This window comes from Phascolarctos cinereus, unplaced genomic scaffold, assembly GCF_003287225.1.
Source record: "Phascolarctos cinereus isolate Bilbo 61053 unplaced genomic scaffold, phaCin_HiC Scaffold_726;HRSCAF=1367, whole genome shotgun sequence".
NCBI classification, from domain to species: domain Eukaryota; kingdom Metazoa; phylum Chordata; class Mammalia; order Diprotodontia; family Phascolarctidae; genus Phascolarctos; species Phascolarctos cinereus.
This window is the reverse complement of record NW_027556098.1, coordinates 423,580,230-423,603,999: the sequence shown is the minus strand read 5'-3', so window position 1 is coordinate 423,603,999 and position 23,770 is coordinate 423,580,230. Positions and strand designations below refer to the sequence as shown.

Genomic DNA, 23,770 nt, shown 5'->3' with positions numbered 1-23,770 from the left:
AAAAATATTTTTAAAAAAGAAGTAATATGTTGAAATATACACAAGCTGGTAGGGGGAGGAAGGGGGGGAAAGACCAAAGTAAAAAGTGCACAGCAGAGAATAAAAGAAAACTTACAATGAAGCAAAGAAAAGATGGACAGCTCTCAGCACAACGTGTAGTATTTATTATGAAGGCTTTCTTGAAATGGACATTTATCGCTGTATATTTTGAATCCTCTTATTTTCTGCTGTGCAGGTGACATTTTTCATTTTCTTATTTTATATTTGTTTTAATAGTTAAGTTTATAATGTTTTTCTTCTCTTATTATGTATTGAAGTTTTAGTATTTAAATCTAAAATTAAAAAAGATTTTAAAAAAAGATATCAGATACCTTCCTGGCACAATGGAGTATCAGAATTCAACTTTGCAGAGGGCTGAAAGAATACCAATGGAACCAGATGGGCTTTGAGGCTGTAGTACAGGGCATATGCACTGACATCCATTCCAATGCATTCAGTGTTAGGGATAGGTTTCCTCATTGGGTGTATCACCTGGATTCCACACTTAAGTCTAGCATGTGAATAGCTCAGAGATGGCCATTATTGAAGACATTACCTCACCAATCACTTCACTGGCCCAGATCAGTCTGAGCTAAGGAAAATCTCATCTTTCTATTGGGTTGACTTCTTATCTCCAAACCCCAAAATGAGCACTTAGAGGCTGGAACAGAAATCATTGTAAATGGCCCTGTGGTTTAATCATTACTTCAAAGAGCAGAACAAGAGAAATCGGCATTTAGAGGTGCAGGCTTCCACTTGCAGAGTATAATGACTAAAGGGGGACCTGGGCAGTGACCATCTTTGCCCATTTCCTTATTCACAATTCAAAGGGAAATGAAAGGGTCTAGGATTTTGTAAGACAGTAGAGTACTAGGAAAGCAAGGTGGTTCTATGGAATGTATTCTGATACTTTTGCCTATCATGATCTCTCTCTTCTAATCATGGTGCTTTCTGCTTTTCTATAAGCTCAAAAACACTGCAAGATCTCAGTCCCTCAGATACTATTGGATAATACAATTTTGAGGAAAATGGGGGTCACATTCCTTTATCTACCTTGCATCTATTCATGGATTCTTTGCATCAGGAAGTCCCTTCATGCTAAGAGAAGTGAATTAACAAGTTTGACAAGCATTTCAGCTGTACCATTATACAGGTGAAATGAGGGGCTGGTCAGTGGGAGCTCATTCCTTAGATCATATCCAGTATGCTATGCCTTTTGGCAATGGAAGTGAAGGCTTGGTGAGCCTGCTTCAAGGATTTTGTGTTGGTATTTAATTGGTAGGCTACTCCTCAATCCATCAAATTCTGATGTGTGCAATGACTGTTTCCTTTGAGGTTATTTCTTGGTAATGAAAAGTCTCTTAATGGATTCCTAAGTTAGAATTGAGTGTGCATACAAATGCCCTTATGGGGGAAATCTGGTCACTTTCTGTCAATTTCTACTGATGCTTGGTGACGAAAAAAATGACTGTAAACTTCCTAGAAAGAGAGATAACCGGCATTTATATGAAAAATGAAATAGATAACAAAAATGGACAGTCTTATCTACCCACGTAACCCCTATGAAATCATGGCAAGGTGATCCTGTATTTTTATTTATGTTTTATTTCATTCTTTCTTCCTCTTAGGTCTTTGAGTGTAGGTGACAGAATAGCCCAGACTATGACCTTGTGACTGTTGAAATGTTGGTGAACTTACAAAAGGTCCTGGAACAGGAGTCTATAGCACAGTTTTCCAGCAACTGAGTCCAGTGCAAAACTCCTCCTGAGGAGCAAGCTGCTTGACCTCATCCAGCAATGAATGAGCTTGGCTGCTAAGACAGCATCCTTTGCTGGTGAGGGAAAGACTTGTTCCCGAGCTTTGCACACTCAGAAGAGAATATCAGAGGAGAGGAAAATGTTTGCTAACACACCATTAATATTCATTCTCTTTTCTCCAGGGTTCAAGGTTCAGAATGGAGAGTGTACCCTACTTCAAGACAATGTTTTCGACTTTAGTTCTTGCTATATTTTTTTCAACAAATATTCTTTGGTTAAAAATCAGTTAATTTGGGGGCAGCTAGGTAGCACAGTGGGTAGAGCTCTGGCCTTGGAGTCAGGAGGACCCGAATTCAAATCCAGCCTCAGACACTTGATATTTACTAGCTGTATGACCCTGGGCAAGTCACTTAACCCTGATTGCCTCACAAAAAAAAGCCAAAAAAATCAGTTAGTTTCAATTGTTTATCAATAATATTAAGGAGATAGCAACTAGTCAAAATGATTTTTGTGGCCTTAACCTCTGGTTTAACCATATTGAAGAGATAACTCATTCATTGATATTAGGAAGAGAGTAACATAATGGGAGCTCTTGAATAATCATATGAGAAAAGATATTACCAGCCTCTCAGGCTCCACTAGAACACCAAGTGGAAATATAGCCAGTCAAACCCCAGTGACCCAATCTGCCAGTGAGAGTAGAGGTTGAGATAATGATGCTCAGAGTTTATGGATGTACTATAAAAATCATTGATGGTGTTGATCAACATAGTGCCATATAGAGATCCTTAGATTATTCTACTAAAGAACTTTAGGTCAAGTTAAAATTGAACCATTAACAATGACTCCATTCCCTAGTCCAAAAAGAATCCCTCTATGCAATACAGGATAAGTGTATTCTTTGCTTGAACATCTAGTCAGGATAAGCCACTTGCCTCCTGTGGCAGTCTATCCTGATTTGGACAGTTCTGATAGGAAAAACATTTTTCCTGCATCAGGTTGAAATTTGCCACTTTGTAATTTCCCCTCTCTGGTCCAGTTCTGCCCTGAAAAGCAAAGAAGAGCAAGTAGAATCCTTCTTCCTCATCACAAATCTTCAAGTACTCAAACAGAGTTATTGTTGCTGAGTCATTTTCATCATGTCTGACTCTTTGTGACCCCATTTGGAGTTTTCTTGGCAAAGATACTAGAGTGGTTTGCCATTTCCTTCTCTAGCCCATTTTATAGGTGAAGAAACTGAGGCAAACAGGATGAAGTGACTTACCCAGGGTCACACAGCTAGGAAGTGTATGAGGTTGGATCTGAACTTAGGTCTTCCTGACTCCAGGACCAGTGCTCTAACCACTATGCCACCTAACTGCCCCATTAAAAACAGTTATTGAATCCCAAATGAACATTCTCTCTACCAATTAATCCCCAGTTCCTTCAACCCATATTCATATGGCATGGACTCATCTTGGTAGTCCTCCTCTACATGTGCTTTAATTTGTCAATGGTTTTCCTAAACTGTGACACCTAGAACTAAACAAAAGGTGTGATACTGATCAGAGGTCACAAATACTAAAGTCACAAACCTTTCCTCTGACTTTTTGTTGTTCAGTCATTTCAATTATTTCCAAACCTTCTTGAATTGGAGCAATTTGCCATTTCTTTCTCCAGCTCATTTTACAGATGAGGAAACTGAGGCAAACAGGATTAACTGTCTTTCCCAGAGTCATGAACTAGTAAGTATCTGAGACCAGATTTGAATTCAAGAAAATGAGTCTTCCTGACTTCAGGCCTAACACTCTATCCACTATGGCACCACCTAGTGGCCCACTCTGACTATATTCCATTTTCTTCTACTTTTCTACTTCTTCACTCATCCTTCACTTTTTCATAGCTCTTATAATTGCTTCAAGTCCTTTTATCCTTCTTTATTACATAGTCATCTTTACAAAATGGCTTCCCTTGCTTCCATATACAACCTTGATGGTGAGGTATCTCTTAATTACTCAACAGTCATTACCCTAGAATCCCTCACCATTATATTCTATTCCCATCTATTCATCTTCAACCTTAGGAATCCACCACAATCTGATTGGAGTCTGATTTGGGATGTTTTATTTCCCATTTTTTGGTAGCCTTTAAAGAAATTCATGAGTTGGTGACGATTTTATGCACTACATATTTATGGTGGATATCCTTGGTTAGATCCTTACAGCTGTTTGACAATCTTTCTATCCCACTCATGTTTACAGCCTTATGTCATGCCCCACAGTGACTGTGCCAAACTTGCCTCCCCTCCCTGCTGTCATAAGAAATTATGCTACTACTGCACTGAGAATGAAGGAATCCAAATATTTCTGTTCTCTCATCTCCTCCTTCTCAGACCAGGTAGGTCTCTGATCTGCTAAAACTAACTTTTTAAAAAATCTTGTCACCTCCTGAGTCCTCTGTGATCTTACAGCAACGATCTCACTAATTTCTCCTTACTGTGCCTTTTCAGTCTCTTTTGCTGGGTTCTCTTCCTTCTCCTGCTCAATAAGTGTAGATGTCCCTCCAAAATTGGTCCAGGACTCTCTTCCCTCAACTCTACATTCACTCCTTTGGGGATGGAAAATTGTGGAATGGATACTCTGAATCAGATAACTTGGTTTCTAGGTCCAGCTCCATAACCTTGCAGCTCTAAGAACTTACAACACTCTGCTTCCCTTCTCTGGGATTTCATTTCCTCATCTATATGATGGGAAAACGGCTCTGATTGGCTGTAATAATGGAGAGGGCTTCTGTCACAACAAGTATATGATTTAGGCCAATGGATTATTGCTATCCTCATTTGACAGTTGGTAAAATTGGATCTCAGGGAATGTTAGCAATTTAATAATAGGTATAGGGGTAATATCAGAAATTAACTTCGAACTGAAGTCTTTGGATTTTATGTACCATGCTTATTATTCTACACAATGCTGCCTTTATTAATATTTGAATGATCAATCTCAAAAGTTCATTTGTGAAAAACAATTTTGTAAACTGCCAAATGCTACATAAATGGGAGGGGGGAAATCTCTCCTCCATTTTTCATAAGCACACAAAAACTTGAACCTTTTAATCACTTGCCTTCATTAGTAGAGCTCCTCCAATCCCCTGAAGTTCTACTGGAGCTAGCTCTTCAATGGTTCATATATGCATGCTCCACCTACCTCACCTCATGTCAGTGATACCCAATAACCACCTACAGCTTCCCTCTGTGATACCTATTGACATGCTCAAATATCATCCATCATTAAACAATCCTCACTAGATCCTCTCAGTTCCACTAGCTATCAACTTATGTCTCTTCTCTTCTTAGCAGCTGGATTCCAAGAAAAAGTTATCTACACTCAGTGCCTTCACTTCCTGTCTTTTCTCTCTTTTGCAAAAACTTGGGTTCTGACCACATTACTGTACAGAAACTGCTCTCTCCAAAGTGACTGATGATCTCTTAATTGACAGACCTAAAAATCCTTTTGCAATCTATAAGCTTTTGGCAACATTTCACATTATTACTTCTTTCTCCTCCTGGATACCCTTTCTTCTCTGGATTTTAGTGACACTGTTCTCTCTTCATTATCCTCCTATCTGTCTGACCCTCCTCAATTATTTTTGATGAATCTTCACCCATTTCATATCCATGAACCATGAATATACTCTAGGGAAATTCTCTCTACCTCTTGGGAAAGTCACGTCTGTCAGGAGTGACTGTGGGTCAAAGGCAGAAGGCCAAAAGTAAAGAGATTTATTAGCATGCTAATGAATCTCCTTTTACTAGTTGCAAATTCAGAATCCTGGTGTACAGATTTCATTTTTGTAACTTTTCAGATCTGCTTAAAATACACATACAATTAGAAGCAGTCTACAACAATTTATGATAGAAAAATAAAGTGTTTCACAGGAGAGGGATGGGTAGAGAAAGAAGGGATCAGTCAAAAGAGAAAATGGAAGCATTATGATGCAACTTTCTAGTCCAAATCATAACACCATAATGTTCTGAAATATTGAACATCATAATGTAAGAAATAATACGAGAAAATACACAGAATTTCTGAACACAGAAAACAAAGTTCCACTCAAAATAATCCATACAGATCATCTCGGGGGGGGGGATGCTGCAAACTCCAAGACACATAGTTGTTAAATTTAACAATATCATTGAAAAATAATAAATTCTGCAGCCAACCAGGAGGAAGACTTTCAAATGTAGGAAAATTCAAATTCAAAATGAAATTCAAATACTCTAAGACTGCTCCTAGCGGAAAACAAAGAAAGGACTGGAATAACATGTTCTAAGAAGCAATGGACTTCAAGGGGCAACCCAGAGTGATATAACTTGTAAATCTCAGCCCTGCCATAAATGAGAGAAGATGGACATTCAATAATAAAGAAGGCTTTGAAACATTTCCTGAAAGTCAGATTTGAAGAGATTTTTTTACTTCTCAAACACCCCAGACAGTAGAAATGTAAGAACACTAAACAAGTAGAGCAACTAAGAACGATGACAATAACCAAATAGTGAAAGACACCATTAAAAGACTTCTTTCTCAATGTACAAAAGGAGAAATGGGTGAAAACAGAAGTCAAATAGAAATTTTGATCAAGAACAGGCCTGAAGCATCATAGACTAAACTTCACAGATCCCATCTATGGATAAATCAATGCCTTTGTAGGACTAAATTACAAAATGGAAGGGCACATAAAAAGGGGGCCTGGAAGAAGCAGATAGAGAGTATCATGTCATATACCTGAATAAAATGAAAGGCCAAAAATGAAGGGAAAATAAGTAATGTAGACAGTCAGGAAGAAGACAGCCTATTGGAGAATGGGCAAAGAAACAAAAGGAGGGACTGAAAAGGAGAAGGAAAAGGAGAGAACCTTGTTTTAATGATGGGAAGGAATACCACTTCTCCTTTGGAGAAGAGACATAGATGTTCTAAAAAAGAAGATGGGGACTACAATGGGTATTATCTGCAGGGATTCATAGCTTAGAGTGACTACTGATTCTGCCTCAGAAGAAGAGAAGTCAGAGCTACTGGTGGCAACTGACTAACTGAACATGCATTTCCCCAAGAGAGTGGGAAAGCATAAACCCGAAGAAAACATTTTTGAGGCAAATGGGGGTAAATGATCTAAGGAAGGGCAAAGTTAATAATGAACTGCACAATCAGTGACAAAGGAAGAATCTTTTTTTTAATTTTTAACTCTGTTTTGAACTTAAATACAAAAAGAAAATAAAATTTTTTTCATGTAGGCAGCACAACACAAAAAGAAGATTCAACATGAAACCATGAATCTCCATTTCACACTGTTCACTTAAAAAAAAACTGTGTAATACTAAACGTCATGTTCAAAGCCACCCTGCTTTCCTGTGCTTCTTTCTGAGTTTTATTTTGTTCTTTGCTGTACACTTTTTATTTTTTTCTCTCTCCTTCCCCTCCCTACACTGAGAAGGCTACCATTAGACAGAGACATATGTGTGTGTATATGTATGTATGTAAAAATCATATTATGCATATTTCTATTTATTATTCCTTTTTCTGAAGGTAGATAGCATCTTCTTTCACAGGTCCTTTGTAATTGATTTGAGTATTTATAATACTCCAAATAACTTAATCATTCACATTTGAACAATATGGCTGTTACTGGATAAAATATTATCTTGGTTCTGTTCACTTCACTATTCATTATTTCACACAAATCTTTCCATGTTTTTCTAAAACCAATGAACTCATCATTTCTTATATCATAATAGTATCCCATCACAATCATATACCACAACTTGTTTAGCCATTACCAAATTGATGGGCATCCCCCCAATTTCCAGTTCTTTGCCACCACATAGAGAGCTGCTATAAATATTTTAGAATGTATATATTCTTTTCTTTTTTCTCTGATCACTTTAGGAAATAGACCTAATAGTGGTATCGCTGGGTCAAAGGGTATAGGCAATTTTATAAGTCTTTGGGCACAATTCCAGATTGCTCTCCAAAATGGTTGGATCAGTTCACAGTTCCACCAAAAGTCTATTCATGTCTCAATTTTTTCACATCTCCTCTAATATTTGTCACTTTCTCCTGCTATCATTTAGCCAATCTGATAGTTGTGAGACAGTACCTCAAAGTTGTTTTAATTTGCATTTCTCTAATCAATAATGATTTAGAGCATTTTTATATAACTATATATAGCTTTGATTTTTCCTTCCAAAAACTGCCCATTCATATCCTTTGACCACTTATCAAATGGGGAATGAGAAGAACCCTTCTATAAAGCAATATCCTCTCCCTCACCTAAACATATGTACTTCTAACAATGAGGCATAATAGAACATAGGGAGCCAGGGGACAATATCTATATGGCAATACTTAAAATCCAATTTAGGTACCTCAAAAGTTTTAATTCCATGAGGAATACAAATACTAAAGAAAGATTAAAGAAGTATAAGGACCCTGGATCAAATAAGAAAAGTCTAAAATAGAAATAAATGGAAGATAAATAATGAAAATATTGAGAGAAAGAAATCTTTTCCTGAAAAGTATGCAGAAAATGGGGGAAAAAATAATGAACGCAACAAACTGAATGGGAGAATAGGAAGGAGGGTTCTACATAACTATAAAAAAGAGAAGAAAAATTAAATGATCAAATAAAAGCAAGAAAGATAAAGGTACTAATAAAGAAAACTCCGTTAACCAAAAGAAAGGAGAAAAATCAGGGTAAAGAGAAAAGTAAGAATACAGCCATCTTAAAAACATTAAGATAATTGAAGAGACATTAATGTGTTTGCAGGAGAAAGGAGAGGGGATCATAAGTTGGTGAAATAATACCAGTATTAGGGACAAATGAAGGAAAATATAAGCCAAACATAAATGTGAATGGATTGAATAATCCAATAAAATGGAAAAAAGTGGTGCATTGGATAAGAAAACTAGGCCTCATAATCTGTTGCTAAATTAGGTGAAAACACCTAAAAAGGAAAGATATGCACAGATAAAATCGAGGAGCTGGAAAAAAATTAACAATGCATCAAGTGAATTAAAAAATACAGGAGTTTCAATCACACTATCAAAGAAAGCAGAAACAAAAATTCAAAACTTAGAATGGGATAAACTAGGAAACTACATTATGCTGAAGGCACTCATAGACAACAAACTCATACCATGTTAAACTTATATGCTCAAAATGTCTTAGCATCCAAATCTGTAAAGAAACATTAACTGAGTAACAAGAAGACATAGAGAGTAACACAATGTTGACAAGAGATTTCAATGTTCTCTCCCTTTTAGATATGTCTAGCAGAAAGATAAATAAAAGTTAAGCGCAGAATTGAACAAACTGCTGGAGAAACAACAGCTAAAAACTTTATGGTATCTTCTAAAGGGGGCTGCTAAAGGATATATGTATTTCTCAACAATATGAACGTTTGTAAAAATCAACCATGTATTAGAGCATAGTTTTTTAAATAATATAAAAGTCAGCTGGTACAGTGGATAGAGCACCGGCCCTGGATTCAGGACCTGAGTTCAAATCCAGCCTCAGACACATAACACTTACTAGCTGACCTGGGCAAGTCACTTAACCCCATCACCTAGCCAAAAAAAAAATCTAGATAAATAATATAAAAGTTATAAATAGTAAATGTAATCTTTACAGATCATACCACAATAAAAATAGCAACCACTTCAGGTGACACAAATAATACAGGTCCTCAAATGGAGAAATAATGATGAAACCCTAACTCACTCATTGTGGGTCACTCATCCTATATCTTTATTCCATTTTGTGGTTATATTCTTGAGAAGGTTATTTGAAATTGATGCTCCCACTTTCTTTCCTTTTAGACTCTTCTGAACTCTCCACAGTTTGGCTTTGGACATCATCATTCACCCCAAACTACTCTTTCCAAAGTTACTAATGATGTCTTAATTGGCAAATCCAATGGATTTTTATCAGTTCTCATCCTTGAATTCTTGGTAGCCTTAGAGAAAGTTAATTACCCTCTTTTTCTCAATACTCTCTTCTTTCCGGGTATTTGAAACACTAATATCTCCTAGTTCTCCTCCCAACTGTCTGACTGCTCACTTTTAGTGTCATTTTCTGGATCTGAATAAAGGTCATATCTAGGAATGATGGTCATCCTCCAGGGTTCTATACTAAGTACTCTTTGTGATGGTAGAAATTTAAGGTAACCTGAGAGACAAGGATCTGAGCATGATCAATTTATTAGTTAGACTACAAGTAACCAGTAAAGTGGGTCAAATGGCCTCTCTCAATGACAAAAGAAACTGAGTGGAGGATAATAGGGTCTTTATAATAATTAGCAAGGTGATAGAGCAAAATCTCTGTCTAGTGCTCTAAGTGTGTCTTTTCCTGATTGGTCTGACATTATATCATGGAAATCCCATACAGTAGATATTTTAGTGAGGACGTAGGCTGAGTAGCCTTAACTCTTCTCCATTACTTCCTTGTTGAGAGATGGGAGTAATCCTCAGGTGACAGGTGAGTCTGAAGACCTGGGTGTAGTCTGCAATGACTTCGATTGAATCGACTTGAATTTGAGTTGGGTGGTTGGTTGGTTCATTGCTGTTCATTCTCAAAGAGCACCAAAATGACATCATTGTGTGAGAGTCAAGTTACAGTGTGACCAACTGCAACTGATCAGACCAATATGAGTTCAGGATATTCTAGCACAGGTTGGCACAAATTGTCTATATGAACATATGAGATGGATTCTCTAAATTTGCACTTCTGAAATTTCTTTTGAGCTACACCAATTCTGCTTTGCTCATAGAACATAATATCTTCTCTGATGATGGCACGCCAAGTTAGGTGATTCTGTGCCAGTGTCTCCCATGTCACACAGTCAGTTCCAAAGTTGTTAAGGAAGACCTCAAAAATGAATTTAAGTTAAGTAGGTGGTATCAACATAGCTATAGTTTGCTATGGCTTTAACCAAATGAACTTGAATTTGAGTTAAGTAGATGGTGGGTCTACTACAAAAGTAGACTAGACAAGAATACAAGAGGAGATTTAATTCACAATGGAATTGAGTCCAGTGGAGGTAATTACAAGACAAAAGGTTGGCCTTTGGCCAAGTTTGTCTACAGTGTAGGTCAAGGGTGGAGTTAAGAAAGGGTAGAAAGGTAAGAAGTTTGGACTTACACAGATGTGGGAGAGTACTAAACCCTTACAGTTTGATTAAGTCTTAAAAAAAATAATTAAAATCAATTTTTATCTTTACATCTTGCCTCCTATTTTGGTGACCACATCAACTTCCATGGATTCACGTATTACTTCTTTGCTGATTATCATCAAATATACTTGTCCCAACTTAATCTCTTTTATGACCTCTAGACTTGAATTTCCAACTCCCTATTTGACATCTTGAACTGTAGGTACCACAGACACCTTAACGTCAATGTGCCCAAACCTAAACAGACATCCAGTCTTGCATTCCCAACTGTATTTCATATATCTAAGATGGGATGTGCAGTAGATATCTTAAACTCAAAAATCCAAAGCTAAATTCATTATTGCCTCATTAATTCCACCTCTCCAAACTTCCCTATTGCTTTGAGTGAACCTATCATTGGTGGTCCCCAGGCTCACAACTTAGATGTCACCCTAGACTCATCAGACTTTCACCTACTTTTTACTTTACATTCTTTAATGGGTTAACAATGCCAACTGGCTACATAGATGGTGAGTTTCTGCTAGATTTAGCCAGGTAGGCCATCAGAAAACATACCTAGTCAGTGGCCTGGACCATACTAAAGGCCTTTCAGCATAGTAGTACCTTCCAGGTTTGATGTTGCCATTTCATAGGGAAGGAGAACAGAGATGCAGGGGATTTGGGGAAAGGATTCATTGCATAGTAAATATGAGGAAGAATCTCAGGGTTGAGGTCACTTAAAGGAATATAAAATGTCTAATATAAGAAACAGACATGGGTTTTCTACCCTCCCTCTGTGATGCTGTCTGATCTTTGAACACTCCATCCCTGGGAGTCCATCAAAGTTTTTCTCCCAGTTGCAAGAGTTGATGTATGTGTACTCATTAATTAGAAGTAATTGCTGCTAGTAATTTGCAACTAAGAAACAAGTTTACCTCTCCTGGGCTATCCCTTGCTTCCCTTGCAGATGGTATCAATGGCATCTGTAGATGACATGAAAATCACATCTCTGGAGCAATTCATTTCAGGGAATTGTATCTTTATAATTATGACACTGGCTGTAGAAACACATACATATATACCTACTCTGATGGTCTCAGCCAAGCCAAATCCCAGCAGAAGACATCAGCCTGGTAAGCTTCAGTTCTTTGCGGAACTGTCTCCTCAGAGGGGGAGACTATAAGCCAGGGAATTTAGGAGGATGAAGACTTTTTTTTCAGTAGTTTGTATGCCAGGATCCATAAAGCAGCCAAGCAAAAGGCTCTCCAATATCTTAATATTCTGCCATAAATTAAATGAATTAGTTTCCCTAATAAGGTTTATAATTTAATAATTATATTACTTCATTGTCTATAGTATCTTTGAGCATAATGGTTTCCAGTTTTGTTCTCTAAATAATTTATTTTATCTTTGCTTTGTTTGATAAGATGTTTGAAACTCTTCCCTTTGGAGACTCAAACAATGTGTCATAACTTTTGTTCCAGCTTCCCATTTTCATTCTGCAGTTGTTTTAATTGTAGATGATTTTCACATACCACAAAATCATCTGGTTTTCTTTTCTTATACATGCTCTCATGCTCTTTCTCCTCTTTTTCCATTATTTCCATTGTGGTTTTTCCTCTGTACTGGCTTGCATTTTCTCATTAAATCCATGCTTGTCTTAGGTGCATGAACATCATAGGAAAAATGAACAAATCCATAGGACAAAACAATTTTATAAAATGAGGTATTTGGGTAACAGCCCAAACTAATTAGGCATCTTCTTTATCCATGGGTTTTTTTTAATTTATAAAATGATGATAATAACAGAGTTGTTTTGAGGATCATATGGCATAATGGAGATAAAAAGATTTGCAACATTAAAGCACTCTATAAATGCCAGCTATTATTATGTGATGATTTCCAAAGAGCCATTGAGGATAGGCATATCATTCCACATTTAGCCATGTCACAAGTCCATTCCCACTGAGTCAGGATGCTCCTGGATGGCTTCACGAGAAAGGCCCCAGCTTACTAGATCAATGCCTGCCCCCTCATTGCCCAACTACTTAGAAATCTTGGATCCACTCCTGTTCTTGTATTTTGAGTCAAAATGTGCTTAGTTTAAAACAAGGTGAATATGCCAGTGTTAATCTACATACTGAATATATGGCAGGCCATGGAAATATAACTTTTGAGAAATCTGCCAGGACCTTATCCTTCTCCTTTTCTCAACCATCTGTGGTCTCTTCTCCTCTCTAAATATTCTATATCCCTCCAAGTGCTTCTCTTCTCTCTCTGCTATGACACTCCCTAACTAAATATGAGCAAAACTAGGAGAAAAATTTATGCATCAACAAAAATATTGCGAAGGCTAACCACTTTGGGCACTCTGGTCCGCAAAATGAGCAATAACAATTTCAGAAAACTAGAGAGGAAACACACTGCCCGCTCTTTAGTAAAGAAATAACAGACTCAGAGTGTGAACTAGAGTTATTTTTACACGAAAATGTCAGGAATTGGTTTTGCTGATGATAAACGTTTGTCACAGTGGTTCTGTTTTGGAAGCTTCTGGCCTTGGTGGGAAGAGGTGGTTGAGAGGGAGAGAAAGCAGACATAAAAGGAGAGGAAATTTAAAAAAATCAATATCTGCCTTTCTCTTCTCCCTGCCTTTAGCATTCTTGTTTTTCTCTACCTTTTTCTCCTCATCTTTAGCCATGACGTTGTACAAAGGGTCCTTGGTTAGCTTAATATCTCCCTTCCAACTCTTCAATTCTGAGATTGGATGAAAGCACCTCAAGTTTCCTCCAATTCACTTTCCTCAAGTATTTGAATGTGAGCAATAAATATACCCAGGGCTATCATCTCCCTGTAAGAGCTCTGAATTCTACCCCAGGAATAGTACCTGTCTCTGGTATTTTCTAAAATGAGCATGTTTCAAAGTATTCTACTACTCTGTCATAATGGGGTCAGGGAAGCTGGATATAAGGAAAAGATCCGAGCTTCCTATAGGAATATGTTGGGATTCTGTGGATCACATTTTCCCATATGGTAAAGGTTACAGCAGAGCATGGTGACAGTCACATAGCAGACACTTAACAAATGCTTCTTCATTGACAGACTTTGATACCTAATAGGAAGAAAATTAAATACTTGAAAGAAGAAAGGTGAAAAAGTAAATAGCAACTATGAGAATTTCAGAATTCAAATCCTTTGATGATTCTTCAGTCCCATCTTCCCCAGGTAACCATCAATTCTATCACTTTCTCCCGTACACAACATTCTCTGCCTTCTGTTTTCTCAATGTTGTCTTTCAATGTCTATGAGATAGGGTTTTGGTGATAGCCAGGCACATAGCTAGGCATAGATAGGTGGCACCAAGGATAGAACAATTGGGCTTAGAATCTGAAAGATTTGTGTTCAAATCTGATCTAAAACACTTACTACCTGATTGACCCTGGACAAGTCACTTAACCTCTGTTACTCTCACTTTCCTCATATGTAAAATGCAGATGATAATAATAGTGCCTGCCTCCCAGGGAGGTTGAGAGGATCAAGTGAGATAATGCAAAGCACTTAGTATAGTGCCTGGGATGGAGTAAATACTATATAAATGTCACTTGTTTTATTATTATCATCATCATCATATGTGTACCTGGAGCTTTGTGAATTTCACAGTGAAGTATATTTTTCTGTTCATTCTTTTTTACACTGAGTTATTTGTTTAACTGTGAGTCACACGCATATAAAGTTGGGATGTTATAGACTCTGTATAGGTAGGGAGGTTGTTTTCATCACTGAATAATGAAGATCTGTATATGTTTCTGTGTTGATATATGAGCTTGAATATGGGACAAAGAATTCAATATTAACTCAAACAGACTAAATGTAAACATTGCCTAGACATCTCAAATTCTATTTCTCCTGAGGATCATAAGCTAGACTAGAAGAAAGGATTCAAAAATCAACCTCTCAGTTCCAATTTCATGTAATAATTGTGATGGTTAATTCATTCATTTCTATTTTTCTTCTCTTTTTCATTTCCCTCTTACATGCAGAAACATGCACATATATACAAATATAACACTCATCCATTTGTTCATCTATCAAAAAATTACATCTAGTAAGAGTACTATATGTGAGGTATATGAAAAAGGATGCAATGATGAAAGGGAAATGAACACTAGTAAAAAGGTATATATAGGTTAATGTACATACACATACATGTATACATGTATACATACATATGTGTGTGTGTGTATACATACACTGCATGAACAAGCACATATATTTAAGGAAACAGAAGGGTGGGGCTCCTCATTGATTAGCTTAGGCCCTTTCAGAGTCATTATCTATCAATCACTTTGTATTAGAATAAATCAAGGAGAACTGAATGTGAACAGGGCCTGTATACCTTATTTAATTAATCAAAGTCATAGTGTGAGAGAATGTCATGTCCTATGTGATGTGATCATTCCTTAGGAAACTTGTACTATAACTGTGCAAAAGGAGAAAGTTCTCTCAAAACCAGATATTTTAGGGCTCTAGAACTTGAGAAGTAGGAGGGTGTCACACAGAGCTGACCCTAAAGGGAACCGGGAAAAGGAGATGGAGAAGGTAGGACTGAGCTGTGTCAGAGAAGGGTGATTTTGAAAAAAGCTGCTGGATGAGTCTGAATTACAGCTATAGCAGGGTGGAAATTTAAAGGAAGTTCCCTGGTGCATCAATGCTGAACTAGTTTGCCTTTTAAGCTCAGAACAGTCTCTACTCCTATGATTCCTGGGGGCTTGCTTTCATGACCTTCTACAAATTGCAGGGTCATAGCTATCTCCAAACTCCTTCACCTAAAAACTGGGAAAAGGGACAGACCAGAGAAAGAAGTCACAGCAGGACTATTTACTTTCAGTTTCATGCAAAATCAGAGTGATGGAGGCCACAGGAACTCTTCTACCCCTGGGGCCCTCTGCAGCTCATCCTCCTCTGATGCTAAAAACAATCTGGAAGGAGTCTTTACCAAAAGACTGTCTTTGGTAATCTGTGCTTTTCAAAATAGGCACTAGTTCTGATTACTCAGTCATTCAAAAATCTTGCTCTTCACCACACAGTGAGCAGACTGAACCAGTTATGGAATGGCTGCATAAATACCAAATCTCAGCAAGGTACTTACTTCCATAACCCATCATCACGCTTTCCAGTACCAGAATCTCAACCACTTCAATATTGAGCATTACATCCACTCCCACTGATTTGTGTTCTAGAGTCTCAAAAGATGGACCAGACTCTCAAAATCAGTGATAATAAAAAGCCTCAGCCTGTCAGCTGAGAAAGAAGCTAAAGTAAGCTTATCACCTAGCTCCAATTGAAATAAAGAAATGATGGTATGTATGATACTTGAGTTTGTTAAGACCTTCATCAATGATAACATTCTACTACAAAATCTTGGTGTTCTTTGACACACAACAGATTCATTGGAAAACCATCCCATACTTACTTACACCACTTTTCATCTGCAGGTCTGCTTGATTTCAATTCCTTGGAATAAAATGCTTACACACCAGGTACCTTCTGGTGTCACCTTCCCTCCTCCCCTTTCCAACTTCTTTGTGTGTATTAGCTCCTCTCATTAGATTGTAAACTCCTTCAGGACAGGGATTGTCTTTTTTTTCTTATTTGTATACTCAGGCCCTGGCACATAGAAGGTACTTCGTGTTTATTAAATTGAATTGAAGTAGGGAAGAGATTAGTCAACTCATCTAGTTACAAAATTGTCCCAGAGGACGGTGGGAGCTCTGCAAAGATGATCCACTATAAGGATTCCTTGCAAATAGACGAAGTATTTAGGTTCTCTGATAAGAAGTTGAGGTTGATGGACAGTCACTGTGGTAGAGTCTAAGCCAACTAAACAGCCTACTCATCATACACATTTTGCCTGAGACAGCAATTCATAAAAGCCTATTTTAAATGAAGAAGACCTTGCACAATATACCTCAAGAACTGATAACTTGTGAGGTGGCCCAGACCCTAGACAAGTTCAAGTCAAGGAAGAAAGGACTGAAGTTTTGAGGAGGATTAGAATCAACCAGCACTTGTATAGGGGCAAGTGGGTGAGCAGGTCACAGAGGAAAAAGGGATTTCTGACCAAAAACCAGACTGGCTTACAACATCACAAATAGAAGTTGGGAAAACAGTGACACAGGCAGCCCTAAGACAATACACATGCTTACTCACTTCTATTGTCATTGGAGATATGACTCTCACCCTTACCCTGGGGGTGAATCTGAGATAACTGAATGGGACTTAATTCACCAAGACCAGTGTGGAGTCTCAAGTTCATGGCTCAGACAAGGGTTTAGAAAGGAAGCTTCAAACCATGTTGTAGGTTATTTAAGTTGTGGTTGTGAATCTTAATATCTTCCACAGAATGAACCACTATCCCTAGCCAATAATTCAGTCTGTCCATAAACCACAATACCTCTCTATCACCTCCAGGATCCATTATAAATCATCTTTTGTTATTAAAGCTGTTTGAAATCTTCCTCAAAAAGCACATTTCAACCTCTGTTAACCTTCACCCCTCAAATACTCTGTGACTTACTGACACTTGCGTTCTTCCTATTGGTCCCACAAGATCCTCCATCTCCTGCACTTTCACTGGCTGAAATTCTCTCCCTCCTCGTCTCTGGCTTCTGGATTCTCTCAATTCCTTCAAGTTCAAATTAAATCTTTTACTTACCAAGAAGCCTTTCTTCATTCTCTTTTAATCTAGTGCTTCCCTCCTGTCCACTTTTTATAATTTCCATTTGATCTCCCTTCCCCCACCCCAACTTATACACTGTAAGATCTTTGAGGGTAGAGGCTGATTTTCTTTTCTTTGCATCAGCAATGCTTGGCACATTGCCTGGCCCACAGTAGGTGGTTCATAAAGGTTTACTGATTCACTGACATTTAACAAGCAGAGCTCCACCTAGAAAAGGCCATTAGATAAACATCTCTCCCAGGCCACAAGAGGGACACTGATTGCACTGACGTTCCATGTGTCCACATTCTCAGTGGTTCCTTTAGAATATGAGAAGGAAATGCACAGGAATGTCATGAATTCTTTTCATTTCTGTTCAGTTACTTAGGCTCTGAAGGAGACTTATCTTCCAAGACACTAAGAACATGAGTGCACTTGAAATCATACTCGGTATGTCTTCTGCTCTCAGACTGCAGTTGGGATTGTGGGAAATTCCTTCCTAGTGTTTCTTTTCACACTCATGTTCCTTTCCACACGCACAAACAGAGGCCCATAGATACAATATTCATGCAGCTGGCTTGGGCCAACTCCTTACTGCTGCTCCTCAAGGGAACTCCTCAGACAATGGCAGCTTTGGGCCAGAAGAACTTCCTGGATGATGTTGGCTGTAAAATTGTCTTCTACCTTCACAGAGTGGCCCGAGCTCTTTCCCTCAACATGACCTGCCTCCTGAGTGGCTTCCAGGCCATCACTATCAGTCCCAACACAGCCAGGTGGACAAGGCTTAAAACCAGGACCTCAAAGTACATTGTCCACTGCAGTTTTCTCTGCTGGGTATTCCATCTGATAATAAATATCCATGTTCTTGTGAAAACTAAAGGAACAAGGATCTCCAAAAATATCTCAAACCTACTGGATTTTGGGTATTGTCATACTTCAGTGGTTTCTACAATTAAGGCTGCACTGTTTGCAGTTGTGGACTCCTTCCCTGATGCTGCCTGTGTTGGGTTCATCATCTTTGCCAGTGGCTACATGATGTTCTTTCTGAAAAGGCACCAAAAAAGGACCCAGCACATCCATGTGTCTAGGCCTTCTCCAAGAGTCTCCCCAGAGACCAGAGCCACCCAATCCATCCTACTGCTGGTGAATACCTTTGTGGGCTTTTCCTTACTCAATTCCATTTTGGTAATATATATGCATTTTAGCAACCCAAGACCTTGGTTGTTACACACCTCAAACTTCCTGGCTGCCTGTTTCCCAATTATAAGTCCATTTGTGCTGATCACCACTGACTCTCAAGTTCTAAAATACTGCTATGCTGTCTGGGGAACCCTACAACTTTTGCCTTTCTTGCCATCCCCAGTACTTAGCAAAGAACCTAGCCCATCATAAGCACATATTAAATGCTTATTAGTTGCATGAGTAAGAACAGATCTTTATCCCCAGTTCTACCTGGTTCCAATAATTTCCCCTGTATTACTCTGTAATGGCTCCTACTTAAGGATATCATCCCATAACCCATTTCCCCAGAACCAAGGATAACTAGAGATCCCTTGAGATCTTTGTTAAGAAGGGCTTGGCTCAGTCTCACCAGCTGCTGTGCAAGTCTAGAGATAGACATCAGAAGAGGCTTGGCTGAGGGCAGGGAAAACTACCAGCAATAATTTTCAGAATTGAAATTGTATGGAGGCTGCTACCTTCATCTGGTAACTATGACAGGGAAGTTTGTTTCATTTCTTTTTATGTTTAAATGTTCTTCACTTGATTCTAGGATTGATGGGAATCTATTGAATTTTTAACATGTAAACAAAAATTTTGACCCTGCTTAAGAAAGCCAAATGTAGCTTTAGGCCACAGTACAAGGTCCATAGAAAATGATCTTGAGGCTGCACACACTTGATGAGAAGGATGACTGTCCTCAATGGGACCTTTAGACTCCGTTTTGACATCTCTTTCATTGTCCCTCTCCTCCATAGACCACTGACTGCCAGACACCTTATACTAAATCAATCTCATCTGAAGGCATATGCAACCAACCTCTCTGATTTTAGACTGCATTGAGAATGCTTTGGAGGCCAGCACAAGGCAGACAATCATGTGACTGCACTCCCTTCTGCTCAGGCCACATCTGCAGGAGTGTGTTCAGTAACAGGTGCCACATATTAACCAGTACATTGGCAGGCCAGAGGGACTTAACAGGGAACTGGCTAAGACAATGAAGTGCATCTACAGCACAGCCTAAGAGGAAACATTAAGAGAAAAATGCAGGTGGCAGAATCGTTCATTCTCAGAGTTGGGGATGTCCGCAGTGGCCAGCCAGTTCAGCCCAAACCTAAGCATGAATGCCTCCTACAACATTCCAAGAAATTCCTCCTCACTCTAATTTCAAAAGTACCACTGAGTGTCAGGCCCTTTAGGGTAACTCTAATTTTAGGAGGTTGTATCTCATATCATTTTCTCTCTGAAATGACCAAAATAGTCTGAAACCACACCTCAAGATACTTGAAGACACACATCATGTCTTTCTGACTCACCTCTTCTTCAGAATGAACACATGACCGGTTCTTTCATCTAACTGAAAGGACATAGGACAAGACCTTGAGACTCATATGGGCATGGGTCACACTGCACTGGAAACTTTCATCTACAATACTTGTAAGGGTGATTGATCAATTGCTGTCTGAAGCCATTTAAAGTGATTATCTTGGTTAATCAAGAATAGTTCTTCCTTGAATAAAGCAGTCAGAATGATTGTGACTGGGCCTCTGTAACTCTGCCAATCAAACAGAGTCTTCTTAGGAGAGGCTTGCTGCCCCCTACACCCCCAACCCCCAAAGACTGGCATCATAAGGATCTGGGGGCATAGAGTAAGTAGTCATAGAAAGTTGGAAATCCTCAGCAGCCTAGGGTCAACCAGGAGAAGAAGAAAGAGAAAACAAGCCTGGGCTGCAGCAGAGAAGGGAGATATTTATGAGGCCTAATAGCCTCCAGCTGTCTCAGCATGGAACTCTCAAGTTGATACTTCAGGTTGTATTCACCTACTTAAATACTAGGGAGACTACCATGCCTCCTGCCAAAAAAGAAGGACTTTTCTTGCTTCAGTAGGCTTTCTTGCTGCCTGTCTATCCACAGGCCCCATATAATCATCTGAGGCTTCATAACACAAACTCGTCTAGCAACTCAATCTTTCCTCATATAGAAAGACTACTGATAAACTTGTAATTGGCTCAGATCAACAGATGAGGAAATAATGCCCTTAAGTAATTCTATCACTGAAAAAGAAACTGAACCAGCCACAAATGACCTCCCTAAGAAAAAACCCAGGATCAGATGGATTTACAGGTGAATTCTGGCCTACACTGGAAGAACAATGAATTCCAATACTATTTAAACTATTTGAAAACATAGGTAAAGAAGAAGCCCTACAAAATTTGTTCTATGACACAAATATGGTTTTCATACCTAAACCAGGGGGAACAAAAACACAAAAAGAAAATTACAAATGAAATTTCCTAATAAATATCAATGCAAACATTTTATATAAATTAAAGCAATGTACCACAAATGTTATACACTACAACCAGTTGAGATTTATAACAGGAATAGAGGGTTGGTTCAATATTAGGAAAACTATCAGCATAATTGACCATATCAATAACAAAAACAATGAAAAAATCCTACGATTATATCAATAGATGGAAAAATAAAACCTTTTGACAAAACTTAGCTATTCGTATTTTAAAAAACACCAGAAAGCACAGGAAATAAATGGAGACTTGCTCAAAATGATAAATAGTATCTCTTGAGTGAGGGAGGGCTGTACAAAGTCACCAGCCTCACTTTCTCCTCCAGAGCCATCTGGGTCCAGTGGCCAGAGATAGATCAGAATGACTACAGATGGCCCAGAATGTAGTGGGAGACCTTGGCCTTTTAAAGTAAGGTCTTTCCCAAGTTCTCACTTTGAGTGAGGCCACATTCATTCAGTGAATGGGTCCCCTTAAAAAAAAAGGAAAAAATCCAACTAGAAGGGGAAGACCTTCAGCTTGCCATCAAAAAGAGAAACAATTACTATTTACATTCATTCTGAGCCAGGAAGGCCTAAGAAATAACCATGAAGTGGTGCCTGGCCAAGGAGTGTCATCATCTTGCTGATGTCATGGTCCTCTTCAAGAATGGACAAACCACAAGCTGTTAGTAGTCCGAGCTAACCCAGTGGGGACCCAGCTGGCCAGTTCCAGTTGGACAATTCAGCTCATCCTCTCTTCCCTTTTCCTTACCTACCCCCCTTTCCTCTCCTTTACTGTCCTCTCCTCTCTTCTTGCGGCATGTGGTACCATGCCCTTACCTGAGGGTGTTCTGCCCAAAGGAAGGTAAATTTTGATGGCTGAAACCTTCCTACTTATCTTGGGGTTTGCTGGCTAGATTTGTTTCTTAAAGACCATGCCTTAAACCCAATTCAGTCTGGCTCTCATTGATTGAATAACAATAGGTCCCTGCCCAAACACCACTTCATGGTTTTTTGGGCAACCTTTCTGACTCAGAGTGAATGTAAATCAAAAGTACATGTTGGGGAGTAACGTGAGAGGAGAAATCCCATTAAGGGCATAAAAGGCCCAGTCTATGGCTAGCTGGTGTTGGACATTTTAACAGAGTTCCTATTCCCATGTGGGAATCATGTTCCTAATCCAGCATAGCTGGCTGATCTTTTGAATATGGAGTTGAGAGTGTGTCTTACATGTTATCAATTCAACCTTATGAATGTTACCTTCTTTATCTTTTTCACTAGTTAGTTTTGTACTGGCCATTTTCTAAATTAGTATCTACTTACCTATAAGAATTGTATAAATTTTACCTTTTCTCCAGCAAAGTTGATATGATTACATTTTATGATCCTTGAGTGATTCATATTATAACCCTGAGTCAAAATCACTGGATTGGACTGACTCAGAACAACAGAGAAAGTTTACAGAGAAAAAAGTGGAGTTATCGGGAATGAGCCTTGAAATACCCTCATGATTAGCAGTATAAAAATCCACTGAGGAAGACTGAGTAGGGATCTAGGTAGAAAGACAAAAGGAGAGCATTGTCAGGAAGTTCACAGTGCAGAGAATCTCCAAGGAGGAGAATTTGGTTCTTATCTTAAAAAAAAATAAACCCAAAACCTACTAATAGGATGAAGATGGAGAACAGGCCATTAGATTTGGAAATTAAAGAGCAGTTTCAGTTGAATAATGAGGTGGGAAGTTTTGTCAAAATACAAAGAATATAGGGCAGCTAGGTGAAACAGTGGATAGAGCACCAACCCAGGAGTCAACAGCATCTGAGTTCAAATGTGCCCTCAGACACTTACTATCTGCACGACCATGGGCAAGTCACTTAGCCCCAGTTGCCTCTAACAAATTGAAAAAAAAATACAGAGAACAGAATAAATGAAGGCACTGTGTAGAGATGATTTTTCAAGGGTTTAGGAGGAGGCATGTTAAGAGACACAGGATACAAGCTAGAGGGGAAGATATGATCACATGAGAGTTATTTAATGAAGGAGGAGATTTGGGCGTGTTTGGGTAGTAGCAGTATGGAAGGAACTAATAGAAGGTCTATACATCTGAGCTGAAGAAAGGACAATGGGGTTGGATTATGCCAAGCCTTGGAGGCTGGATCCAGGCAGAGTATCAAAATGGAGGACCTGCACTGATGAAGGCAGGAGATCAGAAGGGCCCAGGTCTCCTTGAGACCACTGGCCAAAGTTATACGGGGCTGCATATGTGCCTAAGAATAAGAAGAGATACTTCCCTTTCTCATTTATATTGTATTTGACAGATTACAAAGTTATTTTCACAAACAAATGTCTAGGAGCAGTCCTACAAATATTAACCATTCTTCCACACTGAAGTTCTCACAGTCGCTATGTTGCAAAACTGCAGCTGGAAACAATGTCTCCTAACTCAAAGTATTTTTCCAACATATAGTGTTATCAAAGGAGAGAGTGGAGGAAGAAAACAGAAGAGGACCAGGGCTGAGCTTGGAGGGACATCTACACTTAGGGAGCAGCAGAAGGGAAGGGGGAGATTAGAAAAG

At 38.6% G+C, this 23,770-nt stretch overlaps 1 pseudogene; it reads left to right on the top strand.

Annotated features, from left to right (window-relative positions):
- The first annotated feature begins 18,117 nt into the window (after window positions 1–18,117).
- On the top strand, window positions 18,118–19,084 carry LOC110197806 (vomeronasal type-1 receptor 1-like; annotated as a pseudogene).
- Window positions 19,085–23,770: the final 4,686 nt, after the last annotated feature.